Genomic DNA, 17,652 nt, shown 5'->3' on the forward strand with positions numbered 1-17,652 from the left:
CATGTCAATGATCAGTGTAAAGCCATTCTCTAGATAAATTATGTGGTTTATGTTATGCCAACAAATTAAGATGTTCTCTTTACATAAAAAGTCAAATGACTTTTGAATGCTCTTTCAGTTTAGGTTTGGAGAGCAGTTTTATCTCAATGTGGATCAGGAAGTCACAGAAATTTCTGCTATAGAAGGAAATTTATAGGTCATATTTATTCCTTTTCTTCTTCAGAGAAATACAGATATGTATATATATATATATATATATATATATATATATATATATATATATCCTTTGTCCCTGTAAAAATACACAATTACTATATTCTAAATGGTGTTTTTTTTTTTTTTAAGATTTTATTTATTTATTCAACAGAGATAGAGACAGCCACTAAATGGTGTTTTTGTTGTCCGGTTATCCAAGCAAAGTCTATTTTCACCTATAATGTACTTGAACAATTATTATCTACAGTCTTTTGCTTTTATTGAAACAACTTAAGTCAGAGATTCATAACATTTTATTGCTGGAATAGTCTCTAGAAATTACATGCTCCAAGGTTCACATATTCAAATACTTACAGGGGCTGGGAATAACAGTTGATGGAAGCAGTCATGGTGGACCCTTCCTTCCTCTTTCTCAGAGGAGGTGGGGTGGTGGGGAGTCTCACTTCTCAGCTATAGTAATTGTTCCAGTTTTGATGTAGGGAGGCACAGGCTGATTTTTTTGTTAAGTTAAGCTGGAAATTTAAAATTTTATTTGAAATACCCTATTTTGAAATGTATTCAGTTAATGCAAATAATAATAATAGTAATAATAATAATAATAGCAACAATGTATGGAACAGAACTCTTCTGTAGATCAAGTTTGGTCCAAGGGCAGCCAATTTATAATCTAGGATCCAGGCCAACTGCCTAATTTTACAACTGAAAACAGACCCTAAGCCCCAGCAAGATGCTGCCGACCCCCATATTTCAGTGTTTTTATATTACGCTACATACTTGAAGTACACCTCTTTCAGAAATTCCCCTTCCATTTCCACATTCAGCAACAGTCTATGATGGAGGAGTTGGAGGTAGTGGGAAAACAGAGATGCGATGGGCCGAGGTTATTGTTCATCCATGCTCTCATCCAGCCGCATCTGGCTGTGCAGGAAGAGAGCCTAGCTCAGAGTATGAGAACTGTCCTAGAATGGCAGCCTAGATGTCACTCCCTCCTTCACTGTTGTCAATAGCAACTTATTTTTCTCTTTTCATTGTTCCATATTGTTAAAGATACTATTAGTCTTTTAGAGCTCTTGCTGCATTTCACCAAATCTCCGAATGGGTGAATACAGTATAGAATCTCTGACATTTGGGTATTCTTTCATATTGTTTTAACATTTATTCAACAAATATCACCTGTGCCAAAAGGAAGATCAATAATGAAACGGACTGATGCTATTCCATAGAGCCACACTGCCCTAATGGCCCTGGTTATATAACTGGTAATGAGGCTAAATTTTAAAATACTTTTAATAATTAGTGCTGAAAAATATTTATTTTTGAAATAAATATTTATTATTATATTATTTATTCATTGTCAAGTAAAGTGTTTCTTTAAGTGAACTGTGGTGCTCCAGGAAAGAAATTATTTACTCATTTATGTTTTTGATAACAACATATTTTCTAAATTAATTCACTGCAGGCTTAAGAACAAACACGGAAGTACATGAGGAGAATATATCTGGTATTGATTAGGTGGATACATTGAGGGAATTATACGGGATTAATAATGAATATGGAGTATTTCTGATGAATGATAACACTTGGCTAGCAGATACATTTCTTTGGCCTCTAGCCCTAACGAAACTTCCTGGACAAGTTGATTTTTCTGTTTTGTTGGAAAAATAGTTTAGTTCTCGTGAGCATATTTTGCATTCTGCAAAAGGACAACATGTACGTTTTGGTTAATTGCCTGGTTAGCTGGAAGAACACAGTTCATGGTTTTACACATAGTACCTTAGATGGGAAGAGTGGGGAGCTGTGAAAGTTCTAACTTCTATTTCAATTTTATTTTGTGTGAAAAGATAAAATTTCATGCTTTTTCAAGCTCTAGAGTTTTCAAGGTAAGATAGAAAACAAAGAAAATGTTGGTCTGATAATGTAAATTTCCTTGTAACTCAGGAGGTGCCATGTTGAGGACCTATAGCAGCTACTTTACTGAGAAGTCTTTATGCTAGAATGAAGAAGTAGCAGTCTATGGAAGGTAGTGGAATCTGCTCATTGGGCAGAGACAGGTGGGAGTCAGGGGGGAAGGGATCAAAGTGAGATGGTAAAGGGCCACATGGCCCATGACGGCTCCATGGCTTCAGAAATGCTGTTGTCTTTAGCTGGTAACAACTTACTAAAGGCAACATTTGCCTGTTGTTGGAGTTGTAGTAATAAGCAGGTTATTAAGTATTAGGCTGCTGGAATCAAACTCAGGATCCAGGAAAGAATATTATGGGTACAGTAGAAGGAACATCTTAGTATCTGAAGACTCAATGTATGTTTTCATCTGAGATACTGTAGTTTTCATCTCCAGAAATTCAGTTTCAATCTTTTTTATATGTAACATGTCTCTGCCTAATGTTCACACTTTCCTCTAGCTTCTTGAACATATGAACACACAATAACCACTTAATATCCTTATGCATTAATTCTATCATCTGTATCATTACTGAGTCTGTTTCCATTGACTGATTTTTTTCTTTATAGATTGTACTTTTTTTTCTTAAAGATTTTATTTATTTATTTGACAGAGAAAGAGACAGCCAGTGAGAGAGGGAACACAAGCAGGGGGAGTGGGAGAGGGAGAAGCAGGCTTCCCGCTGAGCAGGGAGCCTGATGCGGGCTGAAGTGCCCTGAGCTGAAGGCAGATGCTTAACGACTGAGCCACCCAGGCGCCCCTATAGATTGTACTTTCGTATCTCTGCATGCCTGATAATTTTTGAATGGATGCTAAAAGCTGCGAATTTTGCCTTGTTGATTATTGGATGTTTTTGTATTCTTACGAATATTCTCCAGCTTTGTTCTGAGAAGCAGCTAAGTTACTTGCAAACGATTTGATCCCTTCAGATCTGGCTTTTAAGCTTTGTTAGGTGGGACCAGAGCAGCATTTAGTCTAGGGTTGATTTTTTTTTTTTTTCTTATTATGGAGGCGAAAAAATCCTTCTGAGTATACCACCTGGTGCCCCATGAATTACAGGTTCTTTACTCTGGTGGGAACAGGAACTGTTTTTTGGTTTTGGATGTTCTCTGGGGTTGTCCCCTCTAATGCTTTTGGATGATTACTCATACACATGCACTGAAACACAAGGGGGATACTTTGCAGATTACTGGACCCTTCCTGTGTAAAACTCTCTGGTACTCTGCCCTGTGAACTCTAGCTCCTTGCCTCTCTGGACTCCTAGCTCCATCTCCTCAGCTCAGGGAGACCTGGGAGCTCCTTCTGGATTCTTCTTCTTTGTGCCATGTCTGGAAACAATCTCCAGGCAGTGCGCTGGGACAACTGTAGGTTCAATTCATTTGTTTCCCATCCTTTAGAGATTACTGCCCTTTGCTGCCTGATGTATACTGTCTTGAAAGCCATTGTTCCTCATATATTGTTTCACATATATAAAAATCATTGTTTCATATATGCATATATATTTTATTTATTTATATGTGATAATAATACAGTGATTAATCGATGGAATCACATAGGGAGAACATGTCATAGTCTATGAGATTAAGCAAAGGAGTATCCATACACTGAAAGTGAACTTTAAAAAAACAAAACACAACATAACACCTGAGTGGGATGAACTTTCTCCCTAGCAGAAATCACCTGAACCTTTTTCTCTTGCCCAAACAGGGACACTTGCCGTATTTGTTGCCCTCACTCCAAATAATACCCTGCCCTTTACCTGTGGACCTACTGGTAAAGGGTCTATAGGCCAGAAGACAACTTGTCTCCTCCAAGAACCCATGGGGCAAAAAACAGGTTTATCTGAAACATTCTGCCAAAGCTATACCACCAACGATTATAGTACCATTAAGAGAGCCTGTGTAATTTGTGGTTAAAAAATTTGATTTTTTCCTTTTTTCACCTTAATTTAATCACTTTTACCAAACTCCTGTGAAGTAAAATGCACAATTATAAATTAAGAACATCTGCCCACAATTATAAATATTGGAACTCATTCGGCTTATAATCAGTACATTGACATTTGAAAAGTGATGTTTTTTAAAGAAAAGATATCTTTTTTTCTGACATATTAAAATTCCAACTTAGTAATGTGAGAAAATAATAAAATTGTATGGCTTTTTTATTGCATGTTTATTTAGGCCAAACCAGTATGAGGCAGCTAGATTAATTACTTTTTTACTGTTAAGTACTGTACATAGTTAATTATTTCATCTAAGTTGTGTCTGAGCCAAACCTGTGAATTACTGTTCATGCAGGGCAATGATGATAATTTATGTACTCCCTCCATGCTACAGCTTGTTAATATATTATTTTTGATTTGAAACTAGATGTTAAAAGTTTGCAAGAGGCTTTTAAAGACTACTCCGTGACATAAGTTCTAAAATTATGGATTTCAAAATTAAGGTTGACAACATGCTATAATAGGAAATTATTTAGATGATGGACTTATAATACATTTTGTCTGAAAAATATATTTTCCCATTTTTACTCTGATCTGTTGCTTCTTACTTGTGCTTTTCACTCTGCCTGATTTTATGATGTGGATGTTACTTTGGGACCTTAGGTAGTTTTTCAACATGCACAAAACCTGATCTCACCCACTGTCCCAGTATGGCTGGTCAGATATTTAACTGTGGCTACAAGTGCCCAATGGCCGCAAGTGCTTAGAGAGGTGCTCACAACCACCGTGAACTCACCAAGCTAAACAGATGACACCGGGTCCATTTTTAAAATGTAAGAGCATCTTTACAAAACTTGAGTAACAGGTTCCCAGTGATACTTGTATGTAGTCAAGTGAAAGAGGACTTAAGAAGTTTTATAAATTCAAAAATTAAATTTTAAGAGATGCCATTAAAAAAAGATGAAGAAATCACTAAAAATAAAAAGTGTAATTTAAAAAAATAAAGAGAGATGTTATAAAGTTTCCTTGCTACTCCCAGCCTGTCCTGGATGAGCCACATAAGCACCACCTGGGAGCTTACTGGTAAAGCAATCTCAGGCCCCATTCACACCTACTGAGCCAGAATCTGCATTTCAACAAGATTCTTCAGGTTATTTTGTGCATACATTCAAGTTTAGAAGCCTAGTCCAGAGGGACACTTTGGTAATCATTTAAGCTTGTGCATGGATCCAACAGTTTGCCCTTCCTGTAGACTGGAGAGGGGCCCAGTCACTAAGCCTACTCTGGTGGCGGTGGCGTGGGGCTGCCATTGGAGATGGGGGAACAGGACAGGTAAGCATTGGCTGTGTGAGGGTTCTTGCATTTTCCTGGGGAGCCCTTTCATGGGGAATTTAGAAGAAGAGCTCCAGTGAGGCAAAACCGTGTACTAAGGAAAAGAAATCTATTTCATGGAACACAAATATCTGTCAGGTCCGTTCATATAATAGATGAACTGGATGTTCATCTTTTGGATGAAAATCAATACAGATCCAGACTTCTTCCCTGAACTTTGGTGGGAAGGTCCTTGCTTATTTTAGGAGAACCAAGGAGCTCCGTAAGGGATGGCAAGTGCTTCACATTCCCTTGAAGCACATGCTTACCTTTTTTTTGTGTGAAATATGTGAATTTTGCGAGTAATTTTAAGTAGTAAAATTTTTTTCCCCTCCTCAAAATGCCTGCAGTTGCCTCACAATTTCCTTTCCTTGCAGAGGTTTTCAAACTGTTCAACCACTAGAGGTCTGTATTACCTATTTTAAAAAATTATGCCCAAGTAGCTGAGACTTTCAGTTCTCAATTTCAATATCTATTTTTTAAGATTTAAAATCTTTTTAAGACATAACACTTGGGAATAAAAAATCACCACACTTTAGGAAATGAAGGAGAAAAACCTGTTTCCCCTGCTATTTCCACTAGACAGCTGAACACAGCTTCATACTCAAACTCAAAACTCAATGGCCAGTCACGAATCAGAGGAGCAAAATTTATTTTCTGCGAAATAGTCGTTTTTCCTGATTTATTTTAAGATGTCTGTGTTTTTTAACTTTAGATTTTAAAACATTTCTTTTTCTTTTTCAACAAAAGTTATTCTCAGTTTTAAGACCCTGATTTTACAACTTTTATGAGGGTTTTAAAATAAGATTTTCTTTTATTGATCATCCAAGATTAGCTTAAAAATTAATGTTCTTTCAGGTTAACTTTGTAAGGCTCTGCTGTAATTTTATAAACTAACAAATAAGCCTAGGTTTGCATAGTTGAAGCTGTAATTGAGGTGATGATTGTTAGTAGTGCCTACTGTGGATTGGGTCCTTCAAGTTTTCACTGTGTTCCATGTTTGCTCAGGGATTTTTTATTAGAGTAGTGCATTTGGGCCTGCCCTCTGCCAGTAGCATTGCAGGCTCTGAGCCTTCCAGAAGTTTAAAAATGAGGTGTCCTTGTTACAGGATATCTGATTAATAATGGTAAAACCATTCCATAGCCTTAAAGAGCAAGGCTCCCTGAAACACAGCACACTCATATATTCACATATTTAAATGGAATGGTTGAAAATATTACAGACATAAAAGCTGTAATTTACTGTGTATTGCACCAGGGGTTTGGGATTCTGATGCTAGATTTTCATAGATTCTAATTATGCCTGCATTTGGAGTAAGTGGCTACATTCGTTGCCAGGCAAGGTGTAATGCTAAGAGGCTCCCTTCTTTTAAAAAGCATTATTGCATAATGTTCCTGGCCTGTAGTGCTTCCAGAAGCATAAGCAGGTCTAGTGTGGCTTCTCTCTCAGCCTGTCACTTTATTAAAACATAACAATTTGCAAGTGTTATTTAGCAGATCAGCTGGGTTCATTTCAAAGGCTAATATTTAACGGAGAGGGAAATAACCCATCCCTATCCTTTTAAAAAGTATTTTCTATGTATTCTCAGGCAAATTGCCTAGTGTCTTCCATAGATCTCAAAGCTAGGATTCAAGGATAATTTTAGTAATGTCTTACCCTGCTTGCCTACATAATCCAAATGATCAATTCTACAGCAGAGGAAACTAATTCACAGTGCACTAATTTGTACTACAGACTGCATTATTTAACGTTGTTACGTGTTTTCTTCATTTCCTGTTGCATTTTTGTGTCTGGCTGGTGGCATATGAATTAACAATTTTCTCACTGAACTGTGACAGAAAAATATATACTTTACCCTATCTTCAACATTCCTTTCAGAGCTCTGGACTCTCCTACTATTCAAAATAGCTTAAACTTGCACCCTGTATCAGTATAAGCAAGTATTAACAAGGTGTTCATGTATATATGTATATGTAAAAAAAAGTGCTGATGGTGTAGCAGTTAATTAAAAGCAACAGCAGGAAGATATCAGGCTCTGGAGAATGTGATGGGTTACATCTGGAAAAGAAATGGTCAGAACCAGGGTGTTGGAGTCAGTCCCAAATTCCAGTTCTGGTCCTGACATCGGTTAGCAAAGTGGACCCCTTAGGCTTGGTGTCTGTGAAAAAATGAAGCCAGTACGAGAACCTTGCCTATAGGGTTTGTTTGTTTGCTTGCCTTTTGGTGGATTAAGTAAGAAAATGCAGATGAGGTGACTGACTCCGTGCTTGATCCAGTAAGTGTCCAGTTAATGGATGTTATTTTCTCTGCTGCTTTGTGTCTACATTTATAAAATAGCAATATAATAAAATCGCAACAATCATAGCTACCTCTTAAGTGTTGTTGTGGGAAGTTAAGATTGTGTATGAAATAGTACTTGGCATTGTTGCTTCCCAAACTGTCTCCCAAAGTTTTCACCCATAAAACTAAACTCCAAGTTGGGAGAATTTCAAGGATGATTCACTCCTAGATTTGTGATTTTATATTTTTAGCTTTTTGAGTGAGAAGATTTGCCATTTAGATGCTTTACATCTCACTTATTTTTTTCCTGATCTGGATGATGACTAATGTGAGTCTACCAGATTATGAAGATAAAATATTGCATTGAAATAATAGGTAAGTAGAGAGAGAAATTATTTTCAGGGAAGTTAAAAAAGTGAAATTAAGCATCTGTTCAACCTCAGGGAATGGAAAGAAAAAATGTGATCGTGCTTAAAATACTATTTTCAAACCTTTCATTACTCCAGCCCTAGCAATTGAGGAAAGTTTGTTTTCCCTAAAATGCTGTATAGTAAGTATCTCCTTTCAGGAGAGAAATCTGTGGGAGAGGGATTGGAAGAAAGCTGTGACTAGCTTTTTATTAGGGACCGAATACTGATTAAATTACAGGCATTATTTTAACTCAACTTGTCTTTCCAATACTATTGGGATTTAGAATTAGAATTGCTGTATTTTGCAATGAGCACTGAAGAGAACAAAGACCAGCTACTGACATACAACTAAAAAGGTTTTTCTCAGAGAAGGACTAGACTTGGCAGTTTGGCCTTTATGCAGCAATTTCCAAGGACACGCTGGAGTTACAAAAGAGGTACATGCTTTTTGAAATCAGAGGCACTCACCTGGACAGAAGTCCACATCAGTTCAAACCAACTTTCATGTTTTTGTGTGAGAAAAGGAAAACCTCTCATTTAAAGTTATGTGTTGTATACTTTTAAAATGTTCTAGTTCCTTGCCTGGCTGATTTTATGGGATGTCATTGATATGCGGGATACTGGGAAATAAATTCCTGTATAGTTATCAATAAGTAACCATTTGTACTATTAACTAGGGCCTGGAAGTATACCAGAAGAAGTTCTTTTGGGGTCATATTTCAGTTTAGAGAGCCAGTCACACATTGGCAGTTAAGGACTGGAACCCCTATGTCTTTCTGTCAACTCAGCACAACCCCATTTCCAGGAATCTCCTTATATCACCACCACTTTGGAACGCAAATCATCATTTCCACTTCTGAGTACAACCCTAAAACTCTCCACATGTGCAGAAGAAATGTACAAAAACATTTACTGTAGCATTGTTAACTAGCCATTGAGTTTTGCTTTTCTAGAATAAAGGAAGTTGCATTTTTTTTTCTCATTCTGTTTGTGATCCCTTCTCATTTATTACTCTTGGGGAAGTCTCTAATGGAGGCCCATAGGGCAGCTGGCCCATTTGGGGGAAGCATGACATCACAGATGCTTGTCTTTTCCTTGGCCCCATCTGCTAGAAATAGTAACTAAGTTCTTTGCCTATGCTGGTAGGAGAGGAGCTGTAGAAAATCGAATTAGCAGGAGAGAAACTATTAGTCTTCATTTTCTTGTTTCCAACCTGCAAATACAGATTGTTAAATACACTTGTTCCCTAATCCTCATTAGGAAATCTTGAAGAATAGCAGGACAGGAAAAAAGCATGGGGATTATGAGAAAACAACACCACTAAAATATAATGTAAAATCAGGATTGTTCCTTCTCATTCAGACTATCTTACATTTGTAGAGTTGGTTGAATTTGAAATTTTTCATTAAGTAATTTTATTCCTTGTTATATGTGGATGAATGCCATATTTATAATCCCACATGTATCTTCTTATTTAGAATTTTCTTTTTGTTGGACTTGGATATAAAATAATTGAAATGGGATAACTAATAAATGAAATCATTTTGTATTTGGTGGTATCCCTGGGATTTGTTAAGTTCACTGGTGTTAAGTTCACTGGTATATTTGTCTAAGAAGGCAAAGCTTTCACTAAAAATAATGGCAATATTGTGTACCCCCAACTCTTATTACTTGAGGAGTTTTACTTTCAGGCCCAGAGACAAGGGATTACAGGTCAGTGATAGGCAAAGTGTTTTTGGAGTATACCAAAGGCCCCAAACACATCAGTTGGGTGTCCAGGAGGAACTGACATCAAATGCATGTTTTTGATAATTTAGAGTTCAAGTTAGAGTTCAAGTTATAGCCACAGAACCAACTGTTGGGGATTGAATCACAGACCTGACTTCTTTTTAAAATCTTCCATTTTGGAAACATTTCACTACATTTCAAAGCATTTTAAGTCTTTAAATCATTTAGGTTTAAAATTCCATTTGTTTCTTCTAGCATCCATTCTTAATGTCTCTAGTTTCTACCTATTAATCCTGCTACCCTTCAATAACTTGATCTCTCTTTTGTTATACCTTCTTCTTTTGTGGTTTCTAAGGATGTTGGCCTATTTGCTGTGTCTTGAATTTGCTGGCATAGTATGGCCTAGGGCCCTTGCTTTTGCTTTATGCTTTGCTTTTGCCGAGAGGAATCCTTCCCCAGATGTCCACAGTTCCTTCTTTCTTACTAAGGAGACTTTCTCTAAATACCCTTTTAAACTGTACATTCCCCTCTCATTTCCATTCTCCATGTCATGCAACATATTGCATATTTTACTTGATTGTTTTTCTGTCTACATGCACTAGAATAAAAGTTCTCTGAGGCCAGGGGTTTTTGTCTGCTGCTCACACTTTGTCCTCAGGACTGAGAATAGTGCCTGGCATGTAGGTATCTGACAGAAATACTCAGTGAATTACAGCAGAATCTGTTGCAAACTACAACCCTAAATAGGAATAACTTGTATTTAATATTCTCATTCAGAAGGATTCTTACTGTCATGGCATTTTATTTGATATTTTTATTTTAGAGTCTGAGGAAGAAACTTTAGGATTAACCAATACTCATTAAATAACCAACTTCTAGATCACACTAGTTTTAAACTGAAATGTCATCAGGATTTGAGCAGTTAAATAAATGTGTGAAGCACCCTGTGTAAGGCGTTAGGTAATGATGGGGTCTGTGATAAACAGGAGAGTTTATATACTGCCCTACTTATGGGCCTTTGGATTTGAAAAATAAATTCAAAAGAGCACTGTCTGAAGAAAATGTATCTACCTGTGGTTTCAAAGGCCCACTTCAGCTGTCAGTATGTGGCTGACAGGACCATGAAGACATTTTTCTAAGTCACATTGTTTTTTCTACTTTTTTTTAACTAGATACTCAGGTCTGGGTATGTGCCTGACTCCACATCAGGACAGGAATACTCAACTGATCAAATCTAATTACATTTGCTTCCCAACTAAATTGTATATCACCTTCCCCTCTTGTGAGAGATATGGCCCCTCTTGGGTCCTCAGCATCTGATTATTGCAAACCTAATTGATTTGCGACATTTCATTAATAAAGTTAACTAAAACTAATTATACATATTGAATAAAGGTTTCCTGTGAAATGAATTATTCTATTTAGCTTAAGGGTTCTTAATTGTTAGAATGAATTGCTGAGGAGGATTGCAGAATTAGTTTCTCTTGGGATATATATATATATATATATATATATATATATACACACACACACACATATACATATACACACACTTAACCAATATGAGTTGATGGATAGTCACACCATAGAAACTAGAAACAGAAAAAATTTGATTAAATATGAAAATTAAAGATGCCAACATCTTCCTAAGAAGATAAAAATCATAAAATAGATTACTTAGATCTCTTCATTTTAAGATGTTAAATTAAGTCTGTTTAATTTGTCATATATCTTAAGGAAGCTAAAATAAGAATTTTAATTAATTGACATTTATTGTTTAATTCATAGTATGAATTTTCTTTCACTTAATTGGTGCATATTCTATTCCTCACTCTTTAATTCAGGTGGTAAGTTCTGTCTAACTCATCCATCTAATTAAGTCTAAATTCTAGCAGAAATTCAAGAGGAGCTTACTACTACTACTTCAGTTGTCCCACCAAGCTGTTGTTTTGTGGGCAATAGTTCTCACAAATAGGGCCATTTCCAAAGCTCCCTATTTGTTCAACTGTGTACAGATAAATATGTTCTATGTAAAATGAAGATAAGCATTCATTAAGGGTTTGAAGTTGAATAAAATATGGCTGACCTATTAGTATCTTATATATCACATGAGAAGCTGTTGTCATCAGTGACTCGAATTTGCATTGCTTTCACATTGCCAAAGCAGTTTGGACTTCCTGCTTTACACTGTTAAGACAATTATTTTATCCTCCTGCTGTGTACGCTGACCATACTAGAGGGACCAGAAGCAGTGAAATGCCCATTTTGTTCTTCCTCTTTGACTTGGGAGTATCACTGAGGAGCCAAGGTTCAGGGTCTAGCCTTTATCCACTGCCTAGTTTTATCTACAGTAGCTCTGTTTGCTTTCTATGGTGACCCATGCTGTGTGTAGAAGTATTTTGGCCTTGCCTGGATGAGAGGAGGAGGAAGGCTGTTTCTGACTGGATTTTGGACTTGCAGTATGACATTGTGCCTGTTGTCCTAGGGCCCCCTAGCATTTGTTTAAGTTCTGGAAAGGTGCATAAGACCTAGTTCCAGATAACTACCTTTCACCAGATCTGTGTTGTGTTGTTATATTTCTAAGATATCTTACACCTTTCTGGAATTTAAAAAATGCTTCCTATATGTCTAAATCTTTTTAAAAGTCTTAAAAGGAATGACTAGTTGAAGGGAAAGGATGACAATATTTTTGGTACTAGTCAAAAAGTTCTCTCTGCCAGCAAAACAGAGCCTCCACATTTTGATGCCAGTTCTCTGAACTCTTTTAATTATTTAAAATATTAACAGTAACCTAAATTTGAGTCTCCTATATGGTCAGTTATGTGCTAAGCATATCTAGCTCTATTTTTCAAGCCTCAGAACAGTGTTTCTATAGATATACTGTGGGTAATAGGTTCTTTAGAGTAAACCTGTTACTCTATAAAGAAAGCCATATTTCTGTTTATTGTAAGAACCACCCTCAAATGACTACCCTTTACTTTGCCTTTTTTTCATTGGTAAGACTCAAGGATTCATACTTGATAATTCCAAACTGGGTGCAAACTTCTATTATATATGCTTTTATTGAAAAATAACACTATTAAATGCATAAAGGGAATATAGGCTGGATATTTATATGCTTTCTTTATAGTTAGCTATATAGCTATTTCAAATCCTTGATGCTTCGATGACTCAAAGACAAATTTGTTTTTAATTTTTTGCCTTGTGTAACACACAACCATTAGTCCAGGAACCAAATGTAATTGAACTACAAGGTATAAGTGACTAGAAAATAATTGAGACTGACATTTTAATAACGGGATCATATTAGTGGAAAAATGGTGACTAAGAACTTTAAGAATATACTATAACAGGTGGTGATTACATTAATTAAAAATTGAAAACAGACTATTGCTCTCTGTGATACATATAATTTGGAAACAAAAATAGAGACTTCTAATATCTTGTGCATTTCTATAAAAAGAGAAAAAAAGAAATAAGTCATCTAATACTTATTTTGCTTGGCTCTCCAATTTCTGAGAAAACGTTATGTCATCTGTAGTTATGTGAGTACAGTTGAGACATATCTATCATTGCAGGAAAAAAAGTCTCACAGAATAAAAAGAAGAAAAAAATAGATGGGTCTTTAGAAATGATCCTGTATCTTTTCCAGTTTGTTTCTTGGAGATGTCAATGATGCAGGTAAAAAAACCAGCAGCTATATATTAGTTCAATATAATTGTATGTACCTGTTCTCATGATTTTTAAGAAAACAAGAACCTCTAACCTTAGAAGAGTACATAATATACTAATTTCATGTATTTTAATATGCAAATAAATAGGAAAAAGGGAAAAGTACTGTGAGGACTATGTACTAGATAACCTACAGCTGAGAGAATCAGAACTTAAAAAATACTTTAAAATTTCCAAATAAGTTTAAAAGAGCATTAAAATTTCTTATCAAGTAACAATGGAAGTCCACTGCAATTATTAGTAAGTTGTTTATAGCAATAGTATCATAGAACTTTCTATGAAATGTTGTAAATCTGTGCTGGCTAACAGTGTAGCCACTAATTACACGTGTCTATTGGAATACTTGAAATATGGCTAGCACAACTGAGGAACTGAATTTTTAATTTCATTTAATGATAATTAATATATATTTACATTTGAATAGCCATACATGGCACATGACTACCATACTGGACAGTGCAGGTCTACAGATTTTAAGCCACTGAATATGGTCTTTATTTATTCTTTTAAATGTCCTGGTTTTCCTCATTTGTCCTAAGTAGATTTCAACTTAAATTCTTTGGGTCCTATAAAACAAGCTCTGAAATGCTGTTTACACATTACTGGTTTAAATCGATAAGAGGTCAGAGTTCTTTAGCTTTAAGTTTGTAAAACCGACGCTGCACTGTTCAGAACTCTGAACACACCTTTTGTATTTCAATAGAGTGCCCATGGATTGGGATGGGGCCTTGGAAATTATTTTACAAGAAACCAAAAGCAAAGTTGCTAGTTAGTAGCAGAATTGGTATAGCATCAGTTCTTTAACAAACAAAAAATAACTTCTTTGAATTAAGCACGTTTTGTCTGTTCATCTGTAACTTAATGATTTGAAAAAGTTTAAGATTTCATAGAGTGGTTTTTTTCCCACTGTTTTGTTATTTGTAAGCAAAACATCATATTATTTTGAAAGTTTTGCTACAAATGTGTGACTGTTAGAAACTGAGAGCTTCCAGAATAGGAGAAGGGAGGCTCTTCATAGAATCATTTCCATCAGGAACTCCCCTGGATCACTGTCTTGCTTCTTTGTTACAAGGCTGATGGAGTATTATGGACAAAGTGTTCTTTCTGTTCAGGATTGTTTGGATATAAAATAAAGCTTCCTATTTAGGATATATATTTCAATGTACTTTTTCTAGAGCTGGATTTTTGCTGAAAACATGTACAGCCCAGCTTTGTAAGCTTAACTACACCTCAAAAAAGCAAACAACCCCCCCCCCCAAACCTAAAGATTTCCAGTGACAGAACTCTGTAGAATGTTACTATTTTTGCCTCCAAGATTAAAGCTGTCCTAAATAGTTTCCTAATACCACCGTGGAGTGCCTTCCAGCAACTGTTTCCCATTTGCCAATGAAGCAAAGAATGAAATCACCTCTAACATTTGTCTACCCACCCACCACCTATCCTATTTATCTTCTGCTTTGATAAAATGTAATCACAATATATTGTGAAGGGGACAAGCTACTCTCTTTATTCTCCCTGGAGGGACTAGGGAGTCTCTCCCCTGTTAATTTAGGAGGTTGAGGGCTTGTTCCTTGAGCTGAGTTTTTGTGAGGAGAAAAAAATCTTTTGATTTGGAAAATCCAGGAGTCTTTTTATGAAAATTATTAGGCAGGGCCACGTGACAGGAAATAGATGGACAGAGCAGTCTCTGATTACCCACGCTGCCCTCTCAGGTTCTGAGTGTAATGCCCAGCTGCATGACTCCATGGGATTCATGCCTATTAGAGGGCTAGACTATGGGTATTAAAGGGTACCTTGTCTCCAATTTCACATTGCCCTCTGCCTATATCCTACTGGAGTAAGGGAAGCTTTTGTAAGAATGACACTCAGAGACATCTGGATTTTCTGAAGGTGAGCAAGTCAAGCTTTACGGTTTATGGTTCTTGGACATACGGCCTTTGGACATGTGCTTCTGGAAGTGAGTGCTTCATAGAGCCCAAATCCCCCATTGGGTGGCTGAGGAGAGAAAACAATCATTTTCTTCCTGGTTCTCTGAAAGTCCTACATAGTATGAAGAACAATCCACCAATGGCCACAAGGAGATCCTTGCCAAGGGGTTGCATATCTCTTACATGGTTTACATTAATACATGAATATCATGGTAATTCCACCTTGTTTACATTTAAAATTATGTAAATATTTATGTTCTTAAGCTGCATATAAGGGATGAGATAAGACTGGAATTTCATTCTTTTCTGCTTCCTCTGTTTCTGTCACTAGACAATGGTGTATGTGACTTCTTGTGCTACCTCCACTGTTGACATATTAGAGAAAAACCACTGACAGATACAGTGCTATAGGTGTAAGACATTTTACCTGGATGCAGAACTTCTGGGATGGCTTCCGCGTCTTACTGAGATGAAAACTCGGCCATTTTAGACCAATTTATCATGTATTTAATCTGAAAAGAAAAAAAGACTAATGGGATTCACTGAATATGGTCAGATTTTCATTTTTTAATCAACAGTGTAAGTATTAACACTACATCTTAAATGTGTTTTTGAAGGGAATGAAACCGTCTGGTGCATATCAAAGGTATGTTTGTCCTTATGTAGAGTTAGGATGTACCAAGTGGCAGCCTGTCATGTGATTTCATCCTCTTCCTGGTTATATAGTCAACATCTTCCCCCATACCCTTGTAGATACACACTAGAGGAGAAAAACAATGTTTTTGGGTATAATAGTGCAATCTTATTCTAAGACACTTCTGTAGATGTAACTACTAATATAAGAAATATAATAGATTAGATACTTACTTGTGAATCTACAATTAAACGTTGATAAGTGATTATTTTTAATATAAACCTATATAAGTGTTATTGTACCAGAATTGAAAAAAAAATATTTTTAAGAGATCTTTTTTTCTGTATGTCTGTTTTTATTTTTCATTGTAGTGATACATGGTTGTGGTATAAATGTCAAGTTATAAAACAGAATGAAAATAAAAGTTCATGTCTCCTAGCTTTCCGTAATGGTCTCTAGGAATCACTACTACCAGCAGTTTCATATGTATCCTTTTAGGATTTTTAAAAAAGCATACACATGTATACAAATGTGTATATCCACATTTTTCATTTTACACATCATACTATTCTACTCTTTGCTATTTTGTTAATATGGCTAGAACTATCTATACTGTATACATACATCTGCCTCATTTATTTTGATGACTATACAGTATTTCATTCATTGCACTGATACATGATGATTTATTCAACCGGCCCCCTGTTAATGGGCCTTATGGTTTTCTCTTTCTCAGCGTCCCTTTTTGGCTGCATAAGAACAATGATCCTATTTATACATATGTATTTTTTAAGCTATATATCAGTAGAAAAGTTTAAAAATGATTGTTGAAGCAAACGGTATAGTCTATGTTTTTGAGAGATACTTAAAAAATGTCCTCTATAAAGATTATACCAATATACGATGCTAAAAATCTGACTTTTATCAAATCTCAAATTTTTTCTCAGTCTGATAAATGAAAAGTATATATTTGTCTTGATTTGCATTTCTTTAGTTATGAAGGAGGTTGAGCTTTGTTTTGTTTTGTTTTCTTATTTTTTGTAGTTATTCTTCTTCTACTTTGCCCAGCAATGGCCTTTGCTCATTTTCCATTTGTGTCGTTCGCTGTTTCTCATTTTAAAGAGCTTATGCTATGTTAAGGAAACTAGCATTTTACATGTAATGTGTGGCAAATAGCTTTCCCAAGTTCCTGTTTATCTTTTTACTTTGTTTATGGTCCTTTTTACTACATGATCATTTTAATTTTTTTATGTAGCCAAATTAGCCAGTATTTTTCTTTATGGATTTGGGGGACATTTTTAAGTAAGAAATTTTTTAAAGCTGGAGAGTTATTCAAGAAGACAATAGGTGTAGTATAGTTACTTTTTAAACCACAATGTATACCAACTTTACTATAACATTCTTATTTGGAATGATTTTGGCATTAGAAGAATCTCTTTTTATCCCTGCATTTCAGTGGTTTTATTGT

General features: G+C 35.7%; 1 protein-coding gene and 1 long non-coding RNA gene across 10 annotated transcripts in view; one reads left to right on the top strand and one right to left on the bottom strand.

The window, feature by feature from the left end:
* LOC130544384 (uncharacterized) overlaps positions 1-17,652 on the top strand; it is a 267,115-nt gene that overhangs the window by 101,474 nt on the left and 147,989 nt on the right. The window lies entirely within an intron of this gene.
* The window catches only part of AGTR1 (angiotensin II receptor type 1), a 45,161-nt gene that overhangs the window by 19,595 nt on the left and 7,914 nt on the right, over positions 1-17,652 (bottom strand). For 4 of the 9 annotated variants that reach the window (XM_026497236.4, XM_048216134.2, XM_048216137.2 and 1 more), the window contains 2 exons: positions 15,978-16,062; positions 571-728 (listed from right to left, as the gene is read on the bottom strand). The exons of 1 other annotated variant lie outside the window; for it this stretch is intronic. The gene's annotated coding sequence lies outside the window, so the exon portion shown is untranslated. The remainder of the gene's footprint in view (positions 1-570; positions 729-15,977; positions 16,063-17,652) is intronic. 4 more of the 9 variants (XM_026497234.4, XM_048216133.2, XM_026497237.4 and 1 more) reach the window with 1 other exon arrangement.

Source organism: Ursus arctos, unplaced genomic scaffold, assembly GCF_023065955.2.
Source record: "Ursus arctos isolate Adak ecotype North America unplaced genomic scaffold, UrsArc2.0 scaffold_20, whole genome shotgun sequence".
Classification (NCBI taxonomy): Eukaryota; Metazoa; Chordata; class Mammalia; order Carnivora; family Ursidae; genus Ursus; species Ursus arctos.